The sequence below is a fragment of the Tiliqua scincoides genome, chromosome 6 (genome assembly GCF_035046505.1).
Source record: "Tiliqua scincoides isolate rTilSci1 chromosome 6, rTilSci1.hap2, whole genome shotgun sequence".
In the NCBI taxonomy this organism is placed as follows: Eukaryota; Metazoa; Chordata; class Lepidosauria; order Squamata; family Scincidae; genus Tiliqua; species Tiliqua scincoides.
The window spans coordinates 6,296,785-6,306,937 of NC_089826.1; the positions used below are offsets into that span (position 1 = coordinate 6,296,785).

At 48.9% G+C, this 10,153-nt stretch overlaps 1 pseudogene; it reads left to right on the top strand.

Annotated features, from left to right (window-relative positions):
- The first annotated feature begins 2,307 nt into the window (after nucleotides 1-2,307).
- Nucleotides 2,308-2,426, top strand: LOC136656214 (5S ribosomal RNA; annotated as a pseudogene).
- Nucleotides 2,427-10,153: the final 7,727 nt, after the last annotated feature.

Below are 10,153 nucleotides of genomic sequence, written 5' to 3' on the forward strand. Positions count from 1 at the left end.
TACAACATCACTGATTAATTGCACAGTAAAAAGGTGAGATTGGGTGGCTCCAGGCAGAAGCATCAATGCTGTTTTCTGTACATTGCAGTCGGTTGGGATTAATGCTGATCTAGAAGCATGTGATTCCCCCCCCCCACACACACACACACACACGCACACAAATTCTAGTGGCTCTTGTTTCAGAGGGTATGCTACCCTCTAGTGCTTACCAAAATGAATTGCAGGGCAACTGCTATTGATCTATACCAGGGGTGTCCAAAGTTTTTGGCAGGAGGGCCACATCATCTCTCTGACACTGTGTCAGGGGCCGGGGGGGGAGGGGGAGAATTAATTTACATTTAAAATTTGAATAAATTTACATAAGTTTACATAAATGAATATATTAAAGATGAACTTATAATAATGAATGAAGGTCTTGCAATAGCTCAAGGCCTATAAAAGGCCTTGCACAAAGCAAGGCTGGCCTTTCCTTTGCTGCCGCTACTGCATCACAGACGTGAAACAGCAAGCAGTGGAGGGAGCCCTCATCCCACAGCTCATGTGCGAGGTCAAATAGTCGCCCTCACTCTGAGAGCAGTTGCGTCGGGCCAGTGAGGGCTCCAACAAATCTCCAGAGGGCCAGAGGCTTGTTGGAGACTGGGGGCTCCCTGAGGGCCGCAAGTGGCCCCAGGGCCGGGGTTTGGGCACCCCTGATGTATACAACAGCCAGGGATAGCCCAAGACTTCCTGACACTGGAGGCAGGCTGCCAAATGCTGCCCTGGTGATGTGTGGACATTCTAGCCCACTACGCTCCTCTCCTCCTCGAGGAGAGTAGTGGGCTAGAACATCCACACATCACCAGGTCAGCATTTGTCAGGAGGTCTTGGGCCGGCCCCGGCTGTTGTATAGATCAATATCAGTATCAATATCATTTCTGCTTTGTTGCCCTCTTCCAATCCAGGGAGTGGGAGGGAGGAGGAGGAGAAGCAGAATTAAGCAGGAGAATGAAAGTGGGTGTCCTCTACCAGCCTGCCACCTGAGGCAACAGCTTCAGTTGGCCTCATGGATGGGCCGGCTCTGATAACAGCGTTAAAGCAAAACATGGGCCTGGGAGAGATGTATAGAGCTTGAGGGTTCAGCATGCCATGCATCCTGGCACCTGTTTCGGACAGATCACCAAACCCTCAAAGTGAATGGAACCCAGGTGCAGTTGGTGCAAAAGTGGAGCAAAAGGAGGTTACCCTCCAAGAGGAACTTAGCAGGCTGTGCACTGATTGGAGGGCTCTTGTGGAGTCACTCTTCCTTTACCCACAGTTTGGGGAAAAAAACACCCGCATCAACAGAAAAATTGACATAAAATGGGTGGGGGGGGAGGAGAGTCAGGTGCCTCTAAAGAAAAGGTAGCATCAGAACTCCAAAGCCTGCTCAAAGCTTGGGGCAGGGGGTGGGGAAGAGGACAAGGATCAGTGCCTGGTACAGTTGTCAGGAAAGGGGCAAAGGCAGGGGAATGATGCAGCAGACAAGATCTAATCCTAGAGAGTCCTGTGGAGCCCATAAGCGCCTTCTCTACATTTGAACACATGTACAAAGAGCTTCCCCTGGGGGCCGGGGATAAGAATAGGACCTCAGTTTGGCTGTACTTGTCGTAAGAGGTGACTAAACAGCCACCGGGTAGATGGGACTCGTCAGCCTGGGAAGGCAGCTCATCTGAGAGAAGGAAAACTCTGATCCCAAACCTCCACTGCCTTGTAGCTACATCTAGTTATGGAAAAGGCTTCAGGAGACAACCTCGAGGCAAAATCCAGAGCCGGAGTCCCTGAGGCAGTTCATGGCTGAACACAGTCACGTTCTGGCAACTCCTGCGACGCCGCTGGAACCAACCGTATTGGCCTCTGCCTTTCCATTGGACCATTCCAGCGACACGGAGAGAGGGGATGGGTAACAGCCTATCCTCCATACCTTCTTTACCCAGGCTTTGCGCACTGATAGGACACTCTGTTCCAGAACCACCAATCAGAGTGTGATACCATAGTCTTCCGAGACTGAAGGATGCCAACAACCCACAAAGAGCACACAGAGGAACAAGACCATGGTGGCAAAATAATTTTCAATTCAGATTTAGGTGGGGATGTGGTGGGCAACACTACCTTCTCAGTTCACCTAACTCATCACCACCCCTTGTGGTTCACATGATGGAGTTTCTGCCAGCGGCTGCATTGGGGGGTCTCTTTGTGGCAGCCACCATTTCCCCCACCTATAATTCCCAATGAAAACAGGCTACATGACAAACATCATCCGCTGAGAGGAGAACTGCCCCCCCATCCTTCGAAGTCATTAACATGACCCTGCACATGCCTGATCTCGTCTGATCTCAGAAGCTAAGCAGGGTCAGGCCTGGTTAGTACTTGGATGGGAGACCGACTGGGAATACTGGGTGCTGTAGGCTTATACCATGATCTCGGAAGCTAAGCAGAGTCAGGCCTGGTTAGTACTTGGATGGGAGACTGCCTGGGAATACCAGGTGCTGTAGGCTTATACCATGATCTCGGAAGCTAAGCAGGGTCAGGCCTGGTTAGTACTTGGATGGGAGACCACCAGGGAATACCGGGTGCTGTAGGCTTATACCATGATCTTGGAAGCTAAGCAGGGTCAGGCCTGGTTAGTACTTGGATGGGAGACCACCAGGGAATACCGGGTGCTGTAGGCTTATACCATAGTCTTTCGAGACTGAAGGTGGCCAACCATTTCCCAGTGTTGCTGCCTGGGAGTGGAAATTTGGGCTCAACTCAACATGATCTTGGAGGGGGGGGCATTCTGAAGTTTACCATCATAAGCCTCACAAGTTCTAACTTTGGTGCCATCGTTGCTGGCAGGCATTTGCTCTGGAGTCTACATGCGTTCACCCACCACTTGGATATTTGGCTTACATATGGACCTGCCATCTGCTGAATCAGACCATGGCTCCATCAAGAACATAAGAACAGCCCCACTGGATCAGGACACAGGCCCATCTAGTCCAGCTTCCTGTATCTCACAGCGGCCCACCAAATGCCCCAGGGAGCACACCAGATAACAAGAGACCTCATCCTGGTGCCCTCCCTTGCATCTGGCATTCAGACATAACCCATTTCTAAAATCAGGAGGTTGCGCATACACATCATGGCTTGTACCCCGTAATGGATTTTTCCTCCAGAAACTTGTCCAATCCCCTTTTAAAGGCGTCCAGGCTAGACGCCATCACCACATCCTGTGGCAAGGAGTTCCACAGGCCGATCACACGCTGAGTAAAGAAATATTTTCTTTTATATTAAGTGAAAGAAATATTTTCTTTTATATTCTTTTATATTAAGAATATATAGTGAAAGAAATATTTTCTTTCAAGGCCAGCGTCCTCTATGGTAATTGCCAGTATTTGGGGCAGCCCTTCCTGGAGGTGCCAGGGATTGAACATGAGAACATCTATAGTAAAGCAGCTGCTCTATCTCGGGGGTGCAGCCCTTCTCCTACCTAGGGGCCTAGAGACCCGGGGAGGGTGTTGCAACTGCCATCTGTATCAGTTTGTACCAACAGCATTTTTCAAGGCACCTCCAAAATGACTCCAAAAGACAGATTAGGGGCAGAGATTTACCATGAAGAGACACCAGGAAACAGCGCCTGTTCCTGCAAAATAGAGACAACTGAAGCACATGCAATCATAGGGTACCATCCTAACCAGGTTCACTCAGAATTAAGTCCTATTTTGTTCAATGGGGTTTACTCTCAGGAAAGTGTGGTTAGGATTGCAGCCATCGTCTCTTATCCCTAGAAAAATGTCACACTTTTCATTCCTCCCTGTTAATTCAAGTATGGAGAAAGTCCTCTTGGAACATCACCCAACATGCATGGATCCCTTACTCCATCCACAAACCATTCCTGATATATTGCTATTGGTAAGAGATCCAAAAGCTCAATTCAACCGCATTGATTCCTGCCTTCACTGCATGCAATAAACTATCTCTGAAGATGGAAGGACTGCTTGGTCTGAAGCAGGGGTGCTCAAACTTTCAACTTTAGGGATGCTGGACCTTTAACAAGTGTATAGAAGAGAGAATTTCAGCAGGTGCAGCTTGTCATCTGTGGCACCTTCCTTATGAGGAAAGGCTACGGCATTTGGGCCTCTTCAGCCTAGAAAAGAGACGCTTGAGGGGGGACATGATTGAGACATACAAAATTATGCAGGGGATGGACAGAGTGGATAGGGAGATGCTCTTTACACTCTCACATAATACCAGAACCAGGGGACATCCACTAAAATTGAGTGTTGGGCGGGTTAGGACAGACAAAAGAAAATATTTCTTTACTCAGCGTGTGGTCGGTCTGTGGAACTCCTTGCCTCAGGATGTGGTGCTGGCATCTAGCCTAGACGCCTTTAAAAGGGGATTGGACAAGTTTCTGGAGGAAAAATCCATTATGGGGTACAAGCCATGATGTGTATGCGCAACCTCCTGATTTTAGGAATGGGTTAAGTCAGAATGCCAGATGTAGGGGAGGGCACCAGGATGAGGTCTCTTGTTATCTGGTGTGCTCCCTGGGGCATTTGGTGGGCCGCTGTGAGATACAGGAAGCTGGACTAGATGGGCCTATGGCCTGATCCAGTGGGGCTGTTCTTATGTTCTTATGTTCTTATGGTGTGCATTCCTTCCTAGAAGGCCTGTGAGTCAGGTGTGTTGGCTGTGAACTGGGCAATTGCTCTTAATAATAAAGAGAGGAGAAATAGATCTGAACTCAGTAGCATACCTAGAGGGGGTGCAAAGCACTAAGTTTTGCAGGAAGCCTCTTGGAAATGGTTCCTCTCCCTCCCCTTCGGAGTCATTGCGGGCCGCTAAAGCAAAACGAAGCATATGCTTCATGCTGTGACTGGATGATGGTCTGGGTACAGCTGCATTTAGCTCTAGCGGCCCAGAATGGCTCTGAAGGGGAGGGGCTGCTTGCACGGCACAGTGAAGCTCCCTGCAAAACATAGTGCTTTGCACCCCTTCTAGCTACGCTACTGTTTGAACTAGAAGCTACTGGTGTTGGAGTGCGTAATTGCTCCAGATCAGAATCCCTGGGGAGCCACTGGTTCCCCGACACTTGTGTCACCCCTCCCCAAAGAAAATCCCACCCGTTCTCATCACTCTCTTCTCTTCCCCATCTATGCCCAGTTTCCTTGATGCCATATTGCAAGAGATGAAGCATGGATGATTCAAGCACACTAATGGATGCTGATTTTTTTGTGGCTACATTCCAGTTTCCTGCCAGGTGATGCGGAACAACACAGTCCTGGAACGTGCTGGAATCCCTAGCATGTACGCACTGCTGAAACAGAGATGCCTGCGTTGGTTTGGTCATGTCATGAGAATGGATGATGGCCGAATCCCGAAGGATCTCCTCTATGGAGAACTCGTGCAAGGAAAGCACCCTACAGGTAGACCACAGCTGCAATACAAGGACATCTGCAAGAGGGATCTGAAGGCCTTAGGAGTGGACCTCAACAAGTGGGAAACCCTGGCCTCTGAGCGGCCCGCTTGGAGGCAGGCTGTGCAGCATGGCCTTTCCCAGTTTGAAGAGACACTTGGCCAACAGTCTGAGGCAAAGAGGCAAAGAAGGAAGGCCCATAGCCAGGGAGACAGACCAGGGACAGACTGCACTTGCTCCCAGTGTGGAAGGGATTGTCACTCCCGAATTGGCCTTTTCAGCCACACTAGACGCTGTTCCAGAACCACCATTCAGAGCGCGATACCATAGTCTTTCGAGACTGAAGGTTGCCAACAACCAACATCAAGGGAGGGCACCAGGATGAGGTCTCTTGTTATCTGGTGTGCTCCCTGGAGCATTTGGTGGGCCGCTGTGAGATACAGGAAGCTGGACTAGATGGGCCTCTGGCCTGATCCAGTGGGGCTGTTCTTATGTTCTTAACTACGATTCCCAGGAGGCCTTGCAGGTCTCTTGTTGTCTGGTGTGCTCCCTGGAGCATTTGGTGGGCCGCTGTGAGATACAGGAAGCTGGACTAGATGGGCCTATGGCCTGATCCAGTGGGGCTGTTCTTAAGTTCTTATGTAACATTCCAGTTTCAGGGTTCTCTCCATCCCCCCTTCCACCAAATGCCCTGCCCTGCCACTGCTTTCCTGGTGTTTATGCTGCAGAAGCAGCCAAATTCCACAGGGCTATCTTTGCGAGGATGAATGGCACAAGACTGGTGCACCAGCCAGGATTAGTTCAAGGATTAATGATTTCCTATCTCTGCAGCTCAGGTACAAGCGCTCAAGAGGGAGATGAATGTCGGTGCCACAACCGTCTCGAAAGGCTGTTGAAAGATGCCAAGGCCAACGAGGTTTCGCTCTGGGGGAAGAAGCAGGCCCCGCAGAATGCCAGGCCGAGCGAACAGATGTGGCAATTGCCCTCCAGAGGTGCTTCGCGAGATCGTTTCCAGCACATTCTGGCTAACAAGATACGCCGTCTGTCTGATCCAGGGGCAGGGAGAGAGGAGGGGGTGAGCCCATCGCTCATTACCCGGCATTACCGCAGTGTTTGCTTCCCTGCGTCTCGCTCCATCCAAGCCATTCAGATAATTAATGGGCAGGCTTCACTGTTACCAAAAGGGCTGTTTTGTTTAGGGGAATTATTACACGGCCTTTTATTAATTGGTGGAGAATGCTTGGCAGGCATGTGTTAGTTATGCCACATGTGACAGAGCTAACACAGGATCAGACAGTAGTTAAGCAGAGATCCTTTTGGAAAGCTTGGAAATGCTAGGAAAAACCTTGCTGAGTGTTAAAGGAAGAAAGCATAGGAAGTAGGAACATAGACTTGAGAAACGCTAGACTCATAGACTTGTGATATTTGGAGTACCTGAATGCAGACCAGGGAAAATTTTACACCCGTGGTACTGGTTAACAGTCTGCAAGAATCAGACCCTCCAGGATTCTTTGAACGGTAGTACCGTGTTTCCCCGATAATAAGACCTATCCCGAAAATAAGCCCTCCCCTTACTGTGTAAGATTACTCTAAAATAAGCCCTCCCCCGAAAATAAGCCCTATTGAGATTGCTACTGTAGTGAAGGTGATCCCCTGCGCTACATGCTACATTACGGTACCCTCTGTATGCACCGTGTCCCCCCCCGGGTGAAACGCACGCCGCGGTCCGAGCTGCATCCAATCAGAGCTGCAGCAGTGAGCGCGTCATCCTGTTCTTCCCCAGTGATTTGCTTGCTGGTGCCATTGAGAGCAGTGCCGCGGAGGAGAGCTGAGGCAGGACAACATAAAAACCCGGTATGTAAGCGGGAGTGAGGGGGCATGATGGAGGATAAAAGAAGAACTCAGGAGGCATGATGGAGGATAAAATAAGCACTCAGGGGGCATGATGGAGGATAAAAGAAGAACTCAGGGGGCATGATTTGTTCACATTTACCTGTTTATTAAAATTGCTGTCAATGTTCATTAAAATAAGCCCTCCCCTGAAAATAAGCCTTCTGGTGTTTTTCTGTCCAAAAAAAATAATAAGACAGTGTCTTATTATCGGGGAAACACGGTAACTGTTGCAGGCAGTACGCCAAGCTTAGCTTCCAAGATCAGACGAGATCGGGCATGTGCAGGGTAAAAATTTTGGCCAGTAGTGGTGTCACCCCCCTGTGCGGCTCTCACCCCCTGCATCCCCCTAGCGATGCCACTGCCTATGGCCTTGGATGGCTTTTCACTTTCCTAGAGACCTGGTAGAGAGAAAGTACCAGTGAACTGTCCCTCCCTGTTACCTGCTTTGGGGGTAATTTTTAATAATGACTGGGAATGAACCTCTGCCTGAAGAATTTTGCTAGCCGTATTAAAACTCTTTAGTAGTCCCTGAAAAGTTCTCGACTGTTTCCCACAGTGAAAGGGGAAGTGTGGTTATCTTGGGGCATGATCTGTGTAAGCATAGCTGAGAAAGTGGGGATAGATTGGCACAGGACTTAATGGGGTCTTCTTCCCCTCCTGGGTTAATTCTTGACACCAGGATGAGTGTAGAAGGAAAGGAGCACCTACCCCAGTCTCTTGTTCATGTTTCTGCGAAAAGAAATCCACAGAGCCAGATCATGCAGTAGGCATATCATTCCCTTGTGTTCCTCAGTCATCACCACTTCACACTGAGTTTGCAAGTGGTGAAGTTTACTCCTTCTAGCTGTATGATCAACCCGCGGCCATTTCCAAGTATCCTCCCAAACATACCAATGGCATTAGACAGTCAGAATTAGACGACAGGGGAAAAAATAAGAGGCCAAGTGCTTTTCTATGTTCCCCAGAAAACAATCCTTCTAACCTGAATGGACTTACATAATTTCTGTGAGTCATCCCTGGCAACATTCAGCTCTCCAACCACTGGGAGCATCTCAAAGTTTGTATAATAAGTTCCCCGGAGTAAAATTAGTGTAAAGAACATCATATTCTCTTCATTGGTTTGCTGTTGATTCCACTAACTGGGTAAAAAAATCACCCACATGCTATCAACAGATAGCGAATCCCTGAGTTTTGTCTCTATGTTTCTTATGGTCCAGTCCTATGCAGGGTTAACAGTACTGGATCTCATGATCCACAGCCGTAAGTCCTGCGCCAGTGTCATTCACTAAAATTGAGTTTGGGAAAGTTAGGACAGACAAGATTTCTTTACCCAGCGTGTGATTAGTCTGCGGAACTCCTTGCCACAGGATGTGGTCATGGCATCTGGGCTAGATGGCTTTAAAGGGGGATTGGACAAATTTCTGGAGGAAAAGTCCATCCCAGGTTCCAAGCCGTGATGGGGATGTGCCACCTCCCGATTTTAGAAGTAGGCTACCTCAGAATGCCAGATGCAAGGGACGGCACCAGGATGCAGGTCTCTTTTGTCTTGTGTGCTCCCTGACACATCTGGTGGGCTGCTGTGAGATACAGGAAGCTGGATTAGATGGGCCTTTGGCCTGATCCAGCGGGGTTGTTCTTATGTTCTTAACTGAGGGGAAATGAAGCTAACTTTGAGTGAAGACAGTGCTTCCTGAAAAGGCACCAACCTACCTCTGAACAAACTAACTTGGAACAACCATAAAATCATAACAAAACGCAAAAGTAGAAGCGATTATGAAAGGGCAATGCCCATAAAATCTAAAGCAGCATGGGAGTATCATTAATGGTGACATTAATATAAGCTATACTGGCTTACCTGGGGCTTCAAGGTGATCCTGAAGTCATCCCTCCAGGCACTGACCAGACCTGGACTTTTTTCCCTTCAGCAAGGAATTAACATCATGTGTCTTGAGACCACACCTTGGATCCACAATGCCAAACTCACACAGCTGGTAAATGGAATGCTGGGCAGGTTGGACTCCTGGTCTAGCTTTGCACAGCCATTAGTACCATATATTTTTCTTATTCCTTCTCCGTTTCCCAGTCCCGCTTGCTTTCCTCCCCTGCAAATCAATAGCGGCATCCTGGAGAATTTATGGCACAGATGCTGTCACCTGGAAATGAAAGCGGAAGGGGATTGCAGGGTGAGTGACAGAGGCCTCTCCTTGATGAGAGTTATTAATGTGGAATACACACTCAATCTTCTTTCCCTACAGGGCCTGTGTAAGCTCCAGTCTATCATTCTCAGCTCTCAAGTCCTGGCAGCGCAGTGGAACCAGCCTGGAAGATTGATAAATTGTATACTGTATAACCTGGTGCTTAGTTTTTCCTTCCTCTGCCAGTGGTGGTGTATGGGTGAAGGAATATCCCTCAAATGTCTGAGTAAGAACATTACGAAAGGGTCTTCTGGATCACGGACAACTGGTCCATCAGCGACTGTTGGTCAGGGATTCAGGCTCCAAGGCAGAAACCAATGAAAACCAGTTGCTAGTGAGCACCAGTGGACAGGGCTATTGTCTTCATGCCTCACTTGTGAGACCCTTAAGCACCTGTTTGGCCAATCATGAAGGAGAATGCTGGATCAGACCAAAACATCCATCCAGGATCCAGCATTCTCCTTCCCCACTGGCCAACAGGTGCCTTAAGGGTTCCACAAGTGAGCAAGAAGACAACAGCCGTCTCCCACCGGTGTTCACCAGCAACTGGTTTTCATTGGTTTCTGCCTTGAGCCTGAATCCCTGACCAATAGTCACTGACGGTCCATGAAGACTGACACACTACCCACTCAAACCAAGATTTACTAAT